The 20,990-nt window shown below is 34.1% G+C and overlaps 1 long non-coding RNA gene across 1 annotated transcript; it reads right to left on the reverse strand.

The window, feature by feature from the left end:
• Nucleotides 1-432: 432 nt before the first annotated feature.
• Nucleotides 433-19,823, reverse strand: LOC128554732 (uncharacterized). The gene is made up of 3 exons (XR_008369680.1): nt 19,755-19,823; nt 5,233-5,343; nt 433-562 (listed from the first exon to the last, which is right to left on the reverse strand). It is a non-coding gene; the product is annotated as an uncharacterized LOC128554732 (long non-coding RNA).
• Between the last annotated feature and the right edge of the window lie 1,167 nt (nt 19,824-20,990).

Raw genomic sequence — 20,990 nt, forward strand, 5'->3', positions numbered from 1 at the left:
GAAAATAGAAACATCAGAAAACATTTTTTAGTATATTTTGCATTTATATTTAATATTTGGCAACATCTGTCTTTCATGAGAAATTTCTTCTTTAAAGCAATTATTTTTCTAGAAATGTGTGTAAGAATAATCTGACCTATACACTGATTAATTATATCATTTCTGTTCGTTGAATCGAATTAAAAAATCATTTTAGAAAATGTTAAAATGTATAAATAGATCAGTAGGTTACGGTCTCAATATAGCTAAGCACGGCTTTGACTGGCCTAACTTTAACTATAAAGGCAGTCAGCTTAAAATGTGGATATAGCATTCCCTTGGTAAAAGACACGAGTGTTTTACAAGACATAGTGCTATGAGAGAGAAGTCTTTTGAAAAACAGTTATAATTGCTATACTTATATTAAAGACACAATTATATTTCAATACACTAACCTTCTTTTAGTTCAATTTTTGAACGTTTTGGGTCAGAAGCTGACAAGCTGTCACTACACTTCCAAAATGTTTTGTATTTTCGGAAGTGCTTGTTTGGTTCTCTTTGTACATTAATGATATTTCTTTCTCTGCAAAACAAAATTTGAAGTAATAATGCATATATTGTTGAACATGTATTTGAAACTGTCATTGTGTTAAACACTGCATTACATTTTGATACATCGAGCGATAGTAAAATCAATGATCATTAAGCATAGCGACATGTTAGTTAGAATTGTACTGTGCTTAGATAGATTTTGTCCGTCATTGCCTCAAATAATATTTAGCATTCTTTATCACATAAATGTTTTGCAAATTATGATAGATGTTCAGTCATTCATACATAGTCAAAGGAAATATTGGCTATATGGTGGCTAAAAATTTGTTCGAAGACGGACCTTTCTAAAGTGTGTATCGAAAAATAGTTGATTATTTTCAATAATTTCATTTGATAGCAAATCCTTGCATATGGCATTTCGGGCGTGTGAAGCTTCATCATGGTATTTTAAATTTCATATGTTTCTCGCTTATACATTAAATGTGTTTGATTTTAATAATACGAGGGATGATCAGTATATTCTGTCATTGGTCTGTGTATGCCTAAATAATCAATCAGATCAAGACAATTTTTATTCATCCCTTAAAAGTATTATCCCTTCACAGACACATACTTTTGAAATCTATATATCCATTACCTACATGCTGCAAAGTGGTGTCCCCTTGGTTTACTGAAAAAATGCAGAAAAGAGGGTACTTTCAGTGGCATAGCGTTTACTTGCGAGCATTTTCTCTTTAGAGAGGGAACTAGAAAAATGTCACAGGGACTTAGATCAGCAGAATCAAGAGGGTCATCAACCTAAATAAACAAAAATTGTTTTAAGAAATACTTTAAAGTTGGACTTCTGATGGCCGTATTCTTTCTTATCTCCCTTGATATTCCAACTACAACTGCATTTCTTTTAATTCCCAATCAGACTGAGTTCCGACAATAAATGATATAGCAGATGTATAAAATGTCTTCATCCATGAAGTATTGAACAATAATATTCTTAATTTCTTGTTTGAGCATGGATGAGTTTCCATCCGAAATGTTGTAATGCTTGGCAAGTAGAAGTAAATCAGATTCTCTAGCTAACTGGAACATCTCCTGGAATGTCTCAGCCACAAATTTATTAAAATCAAACGATAAATTTGTAGTTCTGGTATTAGTATAGCACCCAAAATCGAAATTACGAAGCTTCCTATTTAAGACATCATGGAAGGTTCCAGAACTTTCATGTATCACCAAGAATTAAAAAGAAGACTCTTTAAAAAAAAACAAGAAAAAATCAGACTTTACATTAGAAGATGCTTTGTAGAAAAGCGCATGTCTACCCCAAAGCACAGAAGTTATAGGCAAGAAGTAAATAGGAGACAGGAGCAAAACTCTTAGAGACACTGATAGTCGGACACTGAAATGCATCATCTACTCGGCATGTTCAATCATACCATGAAGTTTCAATGGTCTGAGCCAAGTGGTTCTCAAGTTATGGATCGAAAACGGTCTTCCATGTTCAGGCCCCTGTGTCCTTGACCGCTGACCGAGTGACCTCAAAACCATTATGGGTCATCTACTCTATAAGCCCTAGCATCCTATGAAGTCTGAAGGTTCAAGGTCAAATGGTTCTCCAGTTATTGATCGGAAATGAAATGCGACGGACGGACGGAGAGGGCAAAAACAATATGTCTTCCCCTGTGGGGTGTGGGGTGGGGGGGGCACATAAAAAATTGTAGCACCCTGTTTATCAGTATTTGAGAGAGAACACTCTGGAACACCATAGATTATAAATATCTTATTGACATACATGATGTCTCAAACTAGGTCAGACTTTACAGTAAACAAGTTGTCAAGACAATATAATAATAAAGTAAAGCATAAGGGGAAATGACATGCACGTAACAATTGAGACTGATAATTAAATCCAACAGATGAAAACAACAAATGGTGATGGGAAATTTTCAAAAGTAACTAGCTATTAAATGTTGCAAAAATATACTATAACTCATATACTCTTGCATATTTTAGTCTCTTCCAAGTAAGTGAGCTAGTAGCAGCAAAGTTTTATGCAAGTTAGAAATAACCGCAGTGAATTATTATTTTGCCATATTAACGAATCTCTAGCAACGCGAGCTCAATTGTCGGGGATTCTGTCAAAGGCATTTATGTTTATGAGTTCTAGTTAAAGTATCGCTCACACAGTTTCAGTGTTCGTAGCGAATTGGCAATACAGGGTGTATCTGGGGGAAATATTAAGTAGATAGGTCGTCTTCGGGGGCGTACAAAACCTATATTCGATTGCAATTAGGCATTCATATACGTCATACAGTGGTAGCCTCAATTAGCGCTTATTTAGACTTTACTGAAATCGAAGTATGGATCATTAGTGAATCTTTTGTTTATTGGGCTGGTGAAAGCGCATCTAAACGAGCATCTAAATGAGGTAAGAACAATGTGGGAGACATGAGCATTCAATGGAATGGCATTTCGGGATGAAAATTGAACAAATATACCATACGGTCTTATTCATTGCACGAATCCGAGTATTATTATTATTCACATGGGAGAAAATGATCTGTCAAGTTCCAACACTTGTAAAATTATGATCTATTTAACAAGCACTTTTGATTATTGTTCAGATGTTTTCGAGAAGCGTTACTTGTCTGGACATACATTTTGCCCCTTCTAAAATGGGTAGACTCGTCTAATTCACCTGAGATTTTAAAAGTTCTTGATTTAAAGACAAAGCACCATTAATAGGAGTATGAGGCAACATGTTCTACAGCAATCCCGTTGCATGGTTATATAAATATTGATCGTCAGACACCTGGCTTTTACCGTTCGGACGAAACGCATTTATCGCCAGTTGGGAATGACATGTATTAACTTTCTTTAGGCCATCGCTATGTTTTAGGATAAGCTGGCCGTTAGATGTATTGGGTGTGATAGATTAATCTAGTCTAGAATGTTGGTGAACAAGCTGCCTTAAATGTCAAAACAATAGTTTAATGACAGTTTACTGTGGCGGAATATTCTAGCTGTTGGTCGGCTCGTCACCTGTCCCATAGTTTAAAGATAGTCTTAACTATGGCAAATGGTGACAATTTTGTTGTTATTTATTCTTCTAGGGCTGACGAAACCGGAGTGGGGAGGACTTTCAAGCTAACATCTTCAAATACAATGGAAGCAATTAGAGGCCAGAGTTCGCTCAATCAGCTATGTTAGGAGGTACACACGTGTATCTTCTAATTTTTAGCAAACATTTCAGGACGTTTTTTATTATAATTATAATGATCATTACAGTTATTTTCATGTGCGGCTATAATTATAGCGAGCAAAGACATATGCCTTTTTGGCCATTGCGATCATAAACAAATATGAGCAAGGTATCGTTACAATAATGTTAAATTCATTTTATATGCAAGTATGCATAATAACAGTGATGATAATTGTAATAGCTTGTTTGCTATTTATTAGCAAACGTTTATCATAAAGCAAACACGTTTAGGAAAGGTTGGTTTGCAGTTATTTAAAAATATATTAATTTTTGTTGGAGGTTATTGATTTTTGTGATAGTTTAGAGTAAGTATAATTTTGCATATACTGTTTGTCTGTTTATAAAATTGAAATTTTATTTAAATGTATATCTGGATAAATTAGTAGCCATTTCATAAGTCGTTTACAGTTTTTGTCATTGTCGTTTGCCTTGTCAAAGCAGGAGACCAGTGAAGTACATTATTACATACGCATTTATTAACTACATTGATCCTGAAACATCGATATGTTTCAATGTTCACGTTCGAATTTCATATTAGGTGCGTGACGTCGTCAGTTTCATGCCAGGCGATTTACCGGCTACAAAGTTTCGCGGAGTACATCGGACGCGAAATATGCGAAAACTTAATAGCTTAAGAACGTAACAAACAGGTAAAATAACACGTATCTTAAGCAGGTAGGACTGCTGAAAAAGCGGGCAAACAACCGGTCACTTATCCTCAACAAATGTTTCAAACTACCATGCTTTATGGTCGTGAGCAAAATTCACGTTCCACAATACTGTTAGCTAACAGAAAGCACTGCAAACGAATTAATATGTTTATACGGAATTTTGTTACAACAACAAAACGCTAAATATACAAGTAGTGCAAATAATGATTCTATTGAAAATATATTATCGTTCACAAGTGACGCTGACACTGACGCTTCGATTCATTTGCAAATGAAGCAGTAAAAATAGTTATTAAATCAGGTGTAAAATATTGCAAGGGAATTATATGCCCATTACAATGACGAGACAAGAGCTCAATTTGAGAAACCTGACTGACTTTCCGATTGTTCCATTTTTCCACTATCAATGCTGTTTTTAGTTTGTGGGGATTATATAATATGAGTAAGAAAAATATGTAGCTGACTGCCAATGAAAACTACAAACATTCGCGTTTTTACTATAGCTGGTTGTTTCGCGACGTTAAATTTTCGTGGAAACAAACCGACCGCGAAAGTCGCTAAAATAAATAGTGCGAAATATTCTAGATTCACAATAATAGCAATCAGGCCGTGAAATGAAGCAATGTAACTCGTTTGCAATATCTAAAGTATATAATATTAATATAACGGAGATGTATGCTTTCAAAAAGTAGACATATTTTATTCAAATGTTTATTGCTTTTAATTTCGTGCATTCTATTAAAAGACGCACTGGTGACAAACAGCAATACTTACAAACAGTTAGAGTGGAGAAAAGGTTGACATTTAGATTCCAGTAGATCTACCAAGCAGAATACGGAAACAATACCTAGAGCACAATAAATGTAGAATAACCTTTGCTTCGACCTGTTGAAAAAAAGGTACAGTTACCTTTAAAAGTACTGATTTCACGTGCTAATGACTGATTAGTGTTTCAGATATCTACCTTTGCTACTTACATAGTATTCAATTCACATTAGCTCTTATTTTAATGCACACAAACGTTTTAACGTGCAAATCATGAACACATAATCATAAACAAATTGTAATATAATCTTGTGTCATTTAGTTTTATGGTACACTAAGTTAAAAATTAGAAACCTGAATTACCAAGAAATTTGTTAATTATGTCTGATCAGTTGTAAGTTTATATATTTTCATAGCAGAAAAAGGATTGTACAACAGGGGCCGTATTCATAAAGCATCTTAAATATAAGTATAAGAAATTGATTATTTACTTAAGTATTACTTAGGTAGGAAATTTATTTTACTTAAGTATATTTGTTATTCATAAAACAACTTAATAAGTAATTCTTGGCTTTTATTGTGGACAAAAACATTATAAAAGACAACATTAATTTCAGACAGATACAACAGGCACAATTATGTTTAAAGTGCTTTTATCTGAAAAACAACACTTTAATCGTACTCACGATGCCATTTTATTTTCTGACCTAAGTCATTTCTTACGTATCTTAAGTTTAAGCTGTTTTATGAATAGGACTTAAGTTTTTTACTTAGACTTAAGCTGAAATCACCACAAACTTAAGTAAAATCTTCAACTTAAGTCAAAGCTTATACTTAAGATGCTTTATGAATACGGCCCCAGAAGTAGTTTAAATTTAAGTTTATAATCACAATGTCAAAACTATCGTGTAAGCAAAGAAATAAAAGTATGTATATTTCTAACTAATTTCGCTAAATATATAGAAAGACATTTATTGTTGTCAATATGAGTTATTTTGGTCAACATACGTGTAAAAAAAGTAAAATCTGGAAAGTATATCCCTCGGAAGACACATATGTCAGGTTGATTTTGTTCCCTCATATTAGTATCCAGGTATAACATCATTACCACAGAGAACTCTGACAACGCTTTCAATCGGAAAATTTTCTTTTAAATGTAGCTAGTAGATATTACAAAATGTATGTTTCATGTACTGTAATTTTTCTATTGTGTTCGTTAGTAAAAAATAATTAGCGAAATGTTTTTTTTTTCTACATGTTAATCATAAAAACACTGTTGATAGCTTTGAAAAAATGGTTAGCAAAATTTGTTCTATCTATAGTTGATAAGAACTGTCCCAAAGTTGTAAAATTGACGTTTTTTACCGGGTGTGTAATAATTATCTAACGCAAGTTCTCGTCGATCCCTCAATGTCTGTACTCTTAATAGTAATGTTCTGAATAATGTTTTATCTTATCCATATTTTTACATTCCTAAAAACTAATATGGGAAATGAATTTGCTTGAAACTCTTACATAATTTGCTAAGTTCATCAAAAGTGTTTTAAAAAGACAAGACTAACGTATAGCCCGGAAATGTGCAAATACCTCTTTTGACAGGTGGAAGTATTGCTGTTTCAATATCGCCTATATCCAATATCCAATTAATCATATTTCCTTATGACTTGGGTGACAAAAATGTTGACAGGTCAATGTGTTGTTTCTTAGAAAAGATGAAAGTGCCAGAATTACTTTTACCTATTTTATTGCATGTAAGCCCGTAGCCCGTAGACATGTCGCAGGTGGCATTGCACAATCCCCGCACGTGCACGTACGGAAATTGTAGACTCGTGGGACCTTCGAACGTCCCTCGCACTGATGCCGCAAGGTTGCCGCTTGCTGCCCGTGCAGGACCCATGAAATCGCACGAATATTAGCAGGCGGCCTTGATATGGGCAAAATATGATAAAAAACGTCACGGCGGTTGCACCGTCACCTTATATCTTCTCCGCGCATCCTCTGCCCGGAAGCCGTATGGGCGTCGTACCATTTCCGTGGGAAACTTGCGGAGACTGCATTGCAAATGCACTGAAATTGCACGATTTCCGTATAACCTCCGCACAGCGTCCGTATGGATTTCTACCGGCCTTCCCCCGAGAGCCTGTACAAAAATGGCACGATGCTCGTATATAATGGGACAACATACTCCGAAGCTCGTAGCGACCTACGATGCCCCAAAATCCGCAAGGAAAATCGTAGACTAATTTATCGCACGGCGCCCGGGTCAAATGTGAACTAGTCATTAGTTTTCATACTGTATGACCTTTCACTGCGTTTTGCAGTAATCACATGCTTTCCATTTAAAATTTGCAAAATTTTAGGAAGGGCTTTAAATCCATTATCAATATTTTATTTTTGGTCCAGTTTACCAGTCTTCGTTATATTTTTTAAACATCTTTCATTTCATGATTTTAGTAAAACACTACTTGTTTTTCGGTCGTTGACAGAATTGGTTTTCACCTTCTACCCATTCAAAATATGACTGCGGAAATAAGAAGTTCGTTGATTCAAAAGTGGTGAATATGGATCCGACTTGCTTGCATTGCTTTTCTTTAAGACAATTATTCTAAAAGAAATCATTTCCTCAATGAATAATATAATTCATTTGACGGCATATGTCCGTAAGAAGTCACGTCAAAAATGTTGTATCTGTCAGAGTACTTCAAAATGTTTAGTGCTAAGGTCGGCATGATCAAATTGTAGGTAATAAACTGCCAGTGTCTTTGCGGTAGGTCTTGGTATCCGAATATCTGTTTTTCATTAGAATATACTTGTGTCAAGCATAAATGTTAGGCTAATCCTTGAAGGGTTACATATTTATTCATCTTAGTTCAAAGCGTTGTTTCGACCATTGATGTTCACTTGTCTATGAGAAAAACATCTCTTTGTCATCTGACAGTTGTGCCATTTCCCTCCAATAATTCCTCTGTATGATTCCGGAGCTGCAACACATTTTCTGGACATTTAGGTCATACTATCAGTCAATCATAGTCCGTTTAAACGTTTGAGATAAAATATCATTTTTTGTGGCCGTACACATATGCTATATTTATGGATAAGCTGTTTTGTCCATTCACTACAGCAGCAACGTTCATTAAATTCGTTAGAAAAAGCTTCACATACGTTACTTTTGCATTAAATCAATTGGTTTTTGGTTTGATACCTCGACCGTATGTAATACTTGTCTTCATATAAGATCCTTTCTATAAAGCACTCGACAATTGTCTAAAGGTACGAATGGTATTTTTAAATATTAGCAAACTGTTCCACAAATTCTGACACAAAGGTTTACTCTAAGCAAAAATACGCAGTATAACAGGTTCTGTTTTAACATAGTTTCAAGACTGTATCTCTTGTAGTGTCAACGTGTTTTACTTTCTGGTGCCAAGTTTGAGAGGTCCGGGGTTCGAATCCCATGTCCAGGCACTGGAAATGTCTGAGATGCTCTTTAGTGTATCCCACCTAACTAGAGGCCTGTACTGGTTCTTCCCAGGAAAGACGGCTTCGCGTGTATCGGTGCTATACACCGGGCACGTTAAAGAACCAGACTGTCTATTCGCAAAGAGCTAGGCTAAGTTAGCCGGACACGTCTGTATCTGAAACGTTCTCTCTGTATGTTCTAGGGGCTTTATCTCACTCTGTCCCTCTGGTCAGATCGCTCTGTGTCTGTACTTGTAGAGGATGAATTTCGCGCCCTGTGTGGCTGCGTCTACTATATGTAAAGCGCCTTTGAACGTGTTTATCATGAAAAGGGCGCTATATAAATCTGGTATAATAATATATTAATAATAAGTTAATCTGGGCATTTGTAAATGCTGGAGTTTATCAAGGCTAAATTTTCAAAATCTTTGTCAAAAGCTTTTATGATAAATTCAGATCATGCATCAACCTGTGGTTAGTAGTGACAAACTTCTCTATGTACAGCTGCGTTAACTGATAAATATGCTGCTGTAATATTTCAAATAATTTGCAGACCACTGTTTTTTTTTTCCTAGGAGAAACAACTTCACAACGAGAAAAGGTAAATGCTAATATTTCAACAACAGAAATACAATAAAAACCTATTAACTACATTTTTGTACTAGTATTCGAGGCAAGCCACAAATACCTGGTTCCGATTACCTTAAAAAATAAATCATACATCAAATACTTTAAAACTTTCAGTGTGATGAGAGAAGTTGTAAATATATGACAAACGATGGATATCTTTTATGGTACCGAACATAGAACTGAAACACCAAACGGTGCTGGATGTACTGACAATGACCATATAGGAATCGCAGATTTTATTATGAATCTACCTTTAAGATTTGTTTTCAGTTTAAGCTTTTCACAAGTTCGGATATATGCATTGTCTTCAAGTTCTCGGGTATCGCTTCGGATTATGAGATGTCTTGACGTCTAATAGAATATATCAGGAGATCCATTTGAAGCATAGAAGGCAACCAAGCAAAATATTAGCAGACTCGAATTGCTGAGTTTGTAAATGGGAGGTAACGGAAAGTGAAAAACCCCTAACGCCCTACAGCACTGACCTAAATTGATTTGGATTTGAAAACATATACACAAGCTCTAATAAGCAATGTTAGTATAACAAGAGTGTCATTGAAACTAAAGCGCTCACTTGTGTAAAAGGCTTCACTTGTGTTTGTATAACGTACACAGACTGAGAATAGTAAGAATAAAATATTGAACTTTTTTTTTTTTTTTTTTTTTTTTGATGGATTTTTTTGTATGGAGGGAAATAGCTAATATCCATATAAAAATGTCAAAAATACTAAAACCTGACTGATTATGTTTATCCTTGATACATCTTGCCAAGCAGACTCCAGTTCTTTCAATTTCTAAAATATGTTGTTTTTTTTTCTAAAATAGGTCATAATCTTGATTTTAAGAGAGTAAAGTTTATCGTATAAAGGTCTTGGTGAAGTAATTATTTCAGTGTGTCATAAAGTATGCGTAAAATGATAGATTATAATATCTGTTAATTACGCCTGCCATAACATTTAAGGTTTTTCATTAGATAGTAGGCCCCGCCTTTTTACTATTTCATCCAATGAAAGAGGAGAACCTATCCACGATTAATGCAAATAACGTAATACTGTTTCTAATTTTAAAGCCGACAATTTTACTACCCTGATATGTATATAGGAGGAGCTCATTAAATAACAACGCTTATCTAGGCTGTCTGTCAGCTAAAAATAGCACACTTTCAATGATTCACAAGCAAATGCAATGGGCAGTTGGAGAAGAAATATGAACTTACATTTTATTGATAGTTTTAAATTAATATTATCCATATTTTGTGCATCCATATTTGAATCAAGCTTAGGAAAAATTCAAAGCTGAGACAAGCATTCCTCTTATTTAAACTAAGTAATATAAATTGATCAGTAAAACTTCAAAACCAAACATTCATCTGGCTCTTCTGTCATTGCTGCCAACCCATTACTTGAGATAAGTTAACATTTAATGTAGAAATGATAAACTATTAAAGCCTGGAATGTTGAACAATACATGCACAAATTAGCAAGAGTTGATGTGATAAGTAATTTGATATAATCTATCTTTGTATGTCTGTAATTTAGTTCACTACATCTTGATTTAAAACCTTTTTAAATGACATAAAAATATAACTGCAAAAATGATAATGATATTATATTCAGTTTAAAACTTTAAAATTACTTGTTAGCAAAGCATTGCAATGCACCCTAGGTGTTAATTTCATTGATACACAAAGCCTTCTGCTTATCAGGTTAGGCAATGTGGGAATTGTTTACATTCTCCATTTTATTTTTCCAGGGTTCATGAACTCATCAGCTCCTCCCGGAAAATTCAAATTTGTTGGCAGTTTGTTTATATGATTTGTTTGAAAGTATGATTCACGATATTTTGTTTTAAAAACTGATTACACCAAATGATAAAGTATGTTTCAATGAGTATTTATGCATTTTCAAAAGAAAATATTATTCAGTAATTGATTCAAAATGTTGAAAAAAGCGTTCTATGATGTGAAACATGCATAATTTTATATAAAATCCTGTCCCAGTACTATCTTCTGGCTTATGGCAGTAAGGGGTTTAAAGGCCTAGATCCACTACTATATTTGCATTCTTTACATCGTAAAACTGAGATGCACATTTCGTTTTCATTCTTAGACAAATGTCCTTTCCTATATTCAGAAAACAGTAAAATAAAACTTTAGAAGAGTGATTATCACATATTTCTAAAAAACTGTTGTTTTTTAAAACAAATGACTGTTATACGTGACATTTTGTTATGAATGTAGCTCTACAAATACAGTTAAAGTATATATTTAGTCAAATTGAATTTATCTGATGAGAATTTTTTACATTTATAGTTAATGTCTAAAAGCAAACAATGGTAGTGAAGGATGCACACTGGATATCTTTCAATTCATATGAATCAAACATTGGTAAAAATTCCATCTGAACGAAAGCCTGACAAAAATTACTTTAAGAACCACATTTTTTCATTTTATAATAAGAGTTAAAATTAATACCATATAACATAAATTCGATGGATAAATGGGGAAAATTGGGAAACAAATTCTTAGAAACGTTTTATAGCACATCTGCACATAAATGAAAAATGAACATCCTGAAAACCTTTATTAACGATGTTTATTTAAGTCAGCCAGATGGAGCATGCACTCCGTTTAAGAATGATTTATGCTTGGTAAAATGTGTTGTAAACATTTTATTTGAAATTACGAAAATTTACGGCGTAAGACATTTCTGCTGTTAAATAAGTATTACATGTAACTGTTAGTATCAATGATCAATATATTCTAACAGACGACATATCTGCATTTTAGTTTTGAAAGAAAACGTTTTTGAAGTATCAACAATAACAAGTCTGCATATTTGTACTTCAGAATCTATGGTTTTCTCAAGTGTGATTTTCGAGTTTAGAATTATTTCAAGGAAAAGGGTAAATGGATTTCACATAGGATGTTACTGTTTAATAACCGTGAATTAAAATATAACGATTTTAGACATTTGTTTTTCTTAATTGTTGATATTATGACACCACAGAATATACGAATGGACAAAACTAAAATATACATTTTATGCGTGTTTGTGTAATTGTTAAATAATCTACACATGTTTCTTATGGCACTACAAGTGTCCGCTAAATAACAAGGTCCTTATGAAAATAGAGAGGTATCGATTTCATTAATTCTATGCGAACGCGTACGTGCAGAAAATCCCTCAACATAATTTTAAGCATCTACTAGAAACGTCAGGTTTATTTAAACGTACAGTTTGAACATATGCAGCTAAAATGTACATAGTAGTTTTGGCCTTTTCCTACTTTGTATGTGTTTTATCTGATTTTTTCTAACTCGAGAAAGAAATATCCAAGTTATAGTTTAGAAAGTCATTGATCAAACTCCTACCAAAACGTAAACCAGAAAAAACAAGCTGCTGTCAACACATGTATCATATCTCACTGTATCAGATGCGATTCTCACTTTAAAATGGGCATGGTAATTCGAGAACGATCCGTATTCTCATATTCCGCACAACATATACAAATAGGGATAAAGTGACAACTCCCGCTGGCGGCAATGTTTTAAGACGAATCAAAATAATTTGAACACTCTTGGTAGAAGGTCCCACAATGCCCATTTGTGTGAAATTACTTTAAAATCGGGCCAACAATTTCTGACACAAGAAGATTATTAAGTTTACATTTTATACACACAAGGAAGATGACCACGTCCTCTGGTGGCCATTTTTTATGAATCGGAATAATTGAGCAATCTTGGTAGAAGGTGGACCATTAGTGTAAAATTGCTTTAAATTCTGGCCAGCTATTTCATACATGGAGATTTTAAAGGTTTCCACTATAAACATATAGGGAAAAGGGGCCATGGTTTTTGACGAATCCAAATAGTATGAGCAATCTTGGTCGAAAGTTAAATAAGGACCATTTGTGTAAAATTATTTAAAAATCGGACCAGCTGTTTAGGAATAGGGTCGTTTGAAGTGTTTTCTGGGATTTATTTAGCTCTGGCAGTCCAAACGGGCAACCAAGCGGAGCCGTTTGGACAACTTTGAAAGAGAACTACCTAAGGAATATCCCTGCCAAGTTTCATTAAAATCCCGTTTTTTGGATAAGATGTCGTTTAGAGAAATTGTTGACGACGGACGCATGCACGCACGACGGACGACGAGCTTAGCGTGATCACAATAGCTCACCATTAGTACTTCCTTCATGCTCCTGTGAGCTAAAATGAAAACAATGCACATGCGTTTCAGAGATTGGCTGTAGACTGATATCGCATGCCACCTTATTGATTGATTTGAATGCCAAAATGTATCATGTATTTATGCAGTATCTATGACACCTGTATTAGGCAAACAAATGAAGAATGCACAAACAGTACAAAATACCGTTTCCAGGTGCATAATTAGTTAGGAACACGCGTTGCCAAATCAACCATTGTTATTTTACACAGAAACGGAAATGAAACACCGATGATATTTCAATATATTAGATATCAAATTAATAGTTAAAACTTGGTTCAGCCCAAAAATACCGTAAAATTGAAAATTCGTTTTATTTAAGTATACTTATTTATAATATCAATATCAGATATGTTATTTTTCATCATTATGATATTGACACAAATATTGAGTTTTCACTGTATATGTAAATATTTACATAATACCGCAACATTATAAAACAAACAAAATAATTCAGAAATGGCAAGACAAAGAATGCCTTATTTTGTATAAAGATAATTGTTACATGTATCAAATTTTGTAAGTTGATACATTTTACATTACGAAATACCTGTAACTGAAACCTGTTTGAAATCATTATCATAAAGATGATGAAATGCCATTTATTTCATTTTTCCTCTAAATCATAAAAAAATATATTGAAATTCCAGTAAGTTTATATGAATTCTACACTGTATGTATCATCTATATCGTCATTCTCTTACATGTAGATACAGCAATCCACCGCAGTTCACCGCGAGCCACCGGTATTTCACCGCGATGCGCTGCAATATGTCTTCGCAATACACCGTAATCGATTTATTGCGATGGAAGCTGTAGAATATGTTATTGGGATGCAGGAAAAAACGCGCATCCCCGCGGCTCATAAAATTGTCCACACTATGGTCCAATCGCGTGGAAGCAAGGACTTTGAAAAATCCGCGAGCCAGGGACTGTATGTCCTCTTTAGTTCATAGCTCAGATTATACATGCTACAATCTTATAAATTTGTCTGTTTTTCCTTTTTACGTGACATATTTAGACCATATCGTTAAGTTTAATGGTAACAATTGCTTGTAACTTAAAATACTTAAGGTAACAGAAAAAAAACCAGCAACTAGTGACAATAACAAAGTTTATCATGAAAAGTAACAATTTATATACTTAAACACGTTAATTAGTCATAATGATTGTCCAATCTGATATGTAAGAGTAGTCCAAATCCTGTCCCGGTCAAACTTAAATCAATCAGTATAAATTCCAAACATATTTCACAACAATCTAAACTGAATTTAGTATATCCAAAGAATATAAATTATCTCGTCAAAATTGTATTTCAAATCCACAGTTTTAATGTAAATTCTTCAAATGATGAATGTCCAAACTGGTAATATTTTGTTATTAAGAAATGCAGCAAAAATTGTTCAAAAAGATCTCACTGTGGGTTCTCCCCTGTCCTCAGACAGCTGCCTATTTAAAATATCACGGAAGGTTCCAGAACTTTCATGTATCACCAAGAATTAAAATAAGATTCTGGGAACACCAATTACAATCCAGACTTTATAAATAATTGTACCACCCTGTTTATCAGTATTGTGGTAGAACATTCTGAAACATTATAGAATATTAACACACATTGACATAAAAATATCTCGAAACTAGGTCAGTAAACAATGAGTTATCAATAAAGCCTAAGGGGAAATGACATGTACATAACAATATATCACCATACTTTTACAAGTAAAACAGATAACTCAAGGTACACAACTCCGTACTAAATACAGTGCACTGAATAATCATCTTTGTTCTCACACCATTGAGACAACGTGGACATTTTGTTAAAATTATTTTACGAATGCAGACTTGGATATTCTTCTGTTTGTTATCCCAGATCTTTCTTAGATAGTGTAATTATATCTATTTGTGTTAAGAAATTCATATCCGGAAGTAAGAGATTCTTTTACCGACCCTGAGACAGTTTTATTTTAAAGTGACCTTACCAATAATTTGAATATGATCACTAGTTTACGATGAAAACTGACTGTAAGAGAGTAGCAAAGATAAGTTTTCATTTTTTTTAAAGCTGAGATAAAGGCAATTCAATTGCCTTGGACACTCTAGCGACATTCAGCTCGGTCATTTAATGTGTAAGGCCTACAATCAATGTAACACTGCGCAACAACGTCAGGAAAATAAGAAAAGCATTTGTATGAAAAACACCGTTACCCTAATATAATTATCACATTTGTTACAAATATTTTCATTTCGTTTACTTAGTATATCAATTTGAGATGAATTATCACAGCACAGTTGTAACATTTTTAGTCATTTTGTAGGACTCTTTTGGTATTTACTGCGTAATGTCCATCATTTTTTGCATTTTAACTATTGATATCGTTTTGGTATTGTATTTCTCACATAGTACAGGTACTCATTTTCCGTCGCCATCCACTACATTTGGGACCGAAGATATTCCTTAGTTTGAGCACTTTGTACAGCTTTCTTCATAGTGAAGTCCTTCATTAAGGCGTTTAGCCCTCAATCTGGCTCACAATTGTCTTTCATTTGATCCAAATAAGTTGCAGTCCGTTACAGGCGACAAAACTGTCCTCTCCTTGAATTCTGATGAAGACTTAATAAGATTTACGCGTCTGCAACTGGTGCGACAGAAGTACACGGATATACATGAATCCTTCATAGTTACGACAATAAATCAAGTTTAACTTCATTATTAAGGGCAGAAACATTTCAGCGAATTGTCCATGTACCGAACTGAGAACAGAATTTCTCCATGGAGGAAATAAGTTGCTTCTTCTGTTGCTACTTTCAAATGTCAACAATATTGATTTTGAAGCTTAGGTTACATGATTAACAGAAAATTCTATTATATGACGGCTTTTATACTTTATCCTAGATGTAAATGCAGATATCTATAACTTTTTTTTCACAACTCTGAAGTTATGAGAATGTTTGAACTCTAACCCTTAGACATTTAGGTTTACAAATTTAATGATACGAATGAGATTATAATTTGAAGTTATAGTAAACTGTGAAGAGTGCTTCAGCCGGGCGGATATATATGATGGTGATCTAAATTGATGGTCTCATGGTCATAAGCAGATATTGTTCAGACATTGATGGCAGGTTAATTATCAATGCCCCAAAATTATTATTATTCGATGTTAATTTAGTCTTTGTACTAAAGTACTTTGTCTCGTACTTTGTGTTGTGTATGTTGTCTTGTTTGTTGTTAGCGTTTCTTTCCTCTTTCTCCTCACTACCCCCATAACACCCATCGCCCAATCAAATCCATTGACCTTGCATTTATGCTCCCTTGCATTTGCTGCCTCTCTCCTTTACCAACAGTTATCGTGCCCACCATAATTTATCTGTGTATGTTAGTTGTGGGTGTGGGTGTGTGTATTTTGTATGTGCGTGTCTGCGACGTTGTAGGAATACTGCGTTTAAGGAACGTGGCTTTCCCTGTTGAATATTCATCCTTGCTCAACCTGCCCCCTACATCCGACTTTTTTATCTACCCCTTACCTCCCCACCCCCATTTTTCTGTATTTTGCATATATACTGGGCGTCACTAAAAAGTTACCACTTATATATACCTCATTAATTTTTATACATTATTGACGTCACCGTTTTATGGCCTGTGCGCTGTGTATAACTCACAAACCCTGTCTGATTATGTTTCCTTGCCAGTTTCATGGTTTTCAGGTGATAACAGCTCATACGACGTCCAATTTCACGAAGTTTAAGTCCGGCTTCAACCATGCTAATGGCCTGATGACGTTGAGCGTCCCTTAAATATGCCATTCTTAGCAAAGATATTCTGGTTTTGAACATTTTTCTCTTAGTTTGTCCACTAACTTTCAAGTGAGATGAATGATTTGCGATAAAAGTCGCATACATGTCGACTTTGCCCGGAAAAGTCATTTTGCACGTGCAGGCCGTGACTCAAATGGAGTCCATTAAATTTGTCAAATCTTTACACCAGTGACTACTCAGTTGGGTAAAAAACAACGTCGCGTTGTGCTTTTAACACAGTTCAGTGCAATTTTCAAAATATAAGGGTCAATGGAGTGGTTATTTTTCAATGACGCTGAGTATATTTATAATGTACTTATTGTTGTATTTTTTAAGTAACCCGTCTACAATATTTTTCCGTTACAGCTTCATTTTTTGTGGGCCTACTTTGCGATGCATGGCTCTATGGCTGTGTTTGGGTTGCTCTGTGCTTCCGAGAAATCTACCCTTACATTTTATCTTTTGAAAAGCCATAGAGCTTTGGTGTAACATGTATTATGGAATGAAATATTACACATAAACAAACAAACAAACAAAAATGCAGATTATTACTCAGAAACGTGTATTTATAAACACAGGAAACATTTTGTACATGACCGTAAATGCAACATATAGAAACGATTACCAAATAATACTTATATGTCAGTGTAATATTTGGCTCCAGACATCACATATTATTAGGAGCTGGGTACGAGTCCAAATATATCTCGTATTGTACAGTACAATGTTAAATAACCTTTTTATTCTATATCTATTTTATCTTACTATGATAATAGTTTAAATTAAAATGTTTCAATGAATATTGTATTCCTGCCTTTTCTAGTTTTTCCCAGCTTGGCATGAGTGCAAATATATATTATACAGAATAATGTTAGACCTTAAATAACCTTTTTTATTCTATATTTATTTCACTTCATAAGTAATATACTTAATTCATTGAATGTTGTTTTTTCTGCGTAACATCATTAAAAAGTATATGGTGCAACCTCCCTACTACAGCCATTTGGCAATTTGGGTGGCAATAATACTTAGATGAGATATTATGCCCACAAACATTGTCAGCATGTTGGGTGAAGATCGGATGAAAGCTGTTCGACTTAAAATAGCGGAGAAGGCTAAATTCCCTATTTTTTCGAGTAATTCAAGGACTATAATCAAAGAGTGCCTGGTACAATTTGGCTGGTTATCGAAATTGGCCGAGATGTAATGCCCACAAACATTGTCAGCAAGTTTGGTGAAGATCCGACGAAAACTGAATTATAGAGCAGACATGTTTTGGACGCTGACCGCCCGTCCGCTGCCATTCATAATCTTTTCCATTTTGTTTCTTAACCGTTAGATAAAAACTGCTAAGGTAGCTATTCAGAGTCAGGGCTGAAACCAATTTCTAGGTTTCGTCAGGAACGACCTCTTTTATCGACTTTTTAAATATACCAACATCTGATGATCCTTTTTATAGTATTTTTAAGTTTTTGATTATTAACGAACGTTTTAATATCTAAATCAAATAGCATTGTTATCCCTTGAATCGTTTTTGTGTGTTGTAAACAAAAAGAACTCAAAGTAAATCCAGATTTCAAGACGCATTATCAAACTCTGTACATAGAGCGCCTACTTCAACCGATTTACATTCGGAACATTTTCACGCGTTTCGGGCTTTATCGTATGTTAAACATGGGACGGTTGAACCGTCCAAATACAGAAAATACAGGAATTTTTGTACGCGCGTGCGTCCAAATACAGAAAATACAGGATTTTTGTACGCACGTGCATCCAAATACTGTAATATAATGTATGGTCACGTGTTGCAAATGAACGTTTGCGATTGGATAGATAAAATAGGTATAGAATAACATGAGATAACAAGAAAAGCAACCGAAAATATCCAATATTTGTGGCAGTTATGGAACCTCCGTTATATGTCGCCTTTATTTAAAGGGTATGTGGCGGAATGTAATCATTAGGCATGACCAAATAACCATCAATGTCTCCCTCCGTGGCAGAGTGGTTAAGGTCGCTAACTTCAAATCGCTTGCCCCTCACCGATGTGGGTTCGAGCCTCACCCGGGGTGTTGAATTCTTCATTCGGGGAAGCCATCCAGCTGGCTCACGGAAGGTCGGACGTTCTACCCAGGAGCCCGCTCGTGATGAAATAACGCACGGAGGGACACCTGGGGTCTTCATCCACCAACAAAGCTAGAAAGTCGCTATACGACCTATAATTGTGTCGGTGCGACGTTAAACCCAACAAAAACAAAAACTTAGACGAAAAACAACATATAAATTCTCTTACTGAATAATTATATACTATAATACGAAAGGACTGTATTTAAGAGTCACAGTATTTATAGTATATTTCAAATGTCAAGATATTTCATTTAACTTTAAGACATAATTATATGTAAGGTATGCAATACTTACCCTTTGTTGCATAATTCTATAACATTAATGCAGCATTGAAACATTACTCCAGCTGATCTGAAAAGCAAATCAACATCTGACTGCTTGTTTTCGATTTACTTTTATACTGTCTTAATCTACAACCTTGGCACTCTTTACATAAGTAGATATTGTAGTTTCATACAAGCCAAATATCGGCAGCACCTTTGTCTGCTTAAGAATGAAAATAATTACATAATGGATTCATAAAGGAGAGTTGAGAACTCATACAATGAGTATAATTGATATACAAAATAAGAAGAAATAAGTTTAAATAGTTTATTTTCATTGGATATATATGAAACGAGTTTTATGATTGATGAGGGTTTTAACTTTGTGCAGTTATTTATGTCATACGTCTTTAAATCTTATTGCAAAATGTCGAGACAAATAACTTTGCGTTTTGGTAAAAACATACGGTAAACTGTAATAATCTGATGTGTTAATCTTTGTATGGAGGTAAAATGATATTAAACAATGCTAAATATTTAAACCATTTTCTGCTGTTTTATTTATCTATGATTATTTGTAATCTTACAAATTGCATCATGAACATAAGTAATGAGCTTTTATTATACAATCGTATAGTACAAGCTCATTATTCATTTTCCTGATTAATGCTAATTATTTCCTCATTAAATGGATGTCTTACTACTGCATTGTAAATATGACATTATCTGCCTATAGAATTTATTCAACTATTACAGCTAATAAAAAGTGCAATAACATACAATGCAGATGTAAAAGTATGAACAATAAAGAATCACCTGTTTTATGCAATAGATTTTAACATGTAAATGAAATGTTTACAATGTTAAATAAATATATATTACGATACGACATGGAGCCCAATAAAAGTTTAATAGCAGCACGTACAACCACAGTAACGATGTTTTAACACCTTCATTATGCCTTGTCTTTTTCAACTATTTCAAAACTTGATACAAAGTAATGTTAATCGATCTGATATTCACTCCAGTGTGGTCTCATTATTCCGTCCGAGGCATGATATAACATGACCGCCTCAAAGCAATGAAACGTTAAATATAAAACGTAATTATATGTGGTGCTCTGTGCTTCCAAGAAATCTACCCTTACCTTTTATATATTGATAACCAGTTATTTAACAAAACCTGAGTATACTCAATTAATAGTTGTATATATATAGCAAAAAAACTTGTTAAATATTAAAATCCTCAACCCTTAATTAATAACGTA

This window comes from Mercenaria mercenaria, unplaced genomic scaffold, assembly GCF_021730395.1.
Source record: "Mercenaria mercenaria strain notata unplaced genomic scaffold, MADL_Memer_1 contig_694, whole genome shotgun sequence".
NCBI lineage: Eukaryota > Metazoa > Mollusca > Bivalvia > Venerida > Veneridae > Mercenaria > Mercenaria mercenaria.